Genomic DNA, 498 nt, shown 5'->3' with positions numbered 1-498 from the left:
AAGGACATTTAATTAAAAGTGGCCTATTTTAATAAAACATATGCAGAGAAGAATGAAAGTATCTAAAGAGATAGCCTGTTCATTCAAAAATACATTGTAACTTGGATGTTTCACATTGCCATAATGTAATATAATTAAAATAATTAATGTTAAATTAAAGTTATAATATACAATGTTTCAAAAAAATTTTGCAACTAAATATAACATGAGGTGTCATTTATACATCCCATAATTCCAGTTTTAAGAAAAGAATCAAATTTTTTAGATTAAAATGATTTCGATCACATGGTCCATTTAAGAAAACAGTCAACATATAATTTTTACAGGGTTATCTATGAAGATGCTGCTAATGAATAAGTTATGCTTTAACCTTCTAAGTCTTCAGAAGAGGGACAAAGTCTTATAAACTAATATTTCATTTATTTAAAATTTAGATTTGTAATTTAACAAAAATAAAATTGCAATAGAAAAAATAACACATTATATTCATTAAAAGAA

This window comes from Stegodyphus dumicola, chromosome 3 (genome assembly GCF_044657685.1).
Source record: "Stegodyphus dumicola isolate Sdum_Otavi_A_Nest chromosome 3, ASM4465768v1".
Taxonomy (NCBI): Eukaryota; Metazoa; Arthropoda; class Arachnida; order Araneae; family Eresidae; genus Stegodyphus; species Stegodyphus dumicola.
This window is presented reverse-complemented; position numbering follows the sequence as displayed.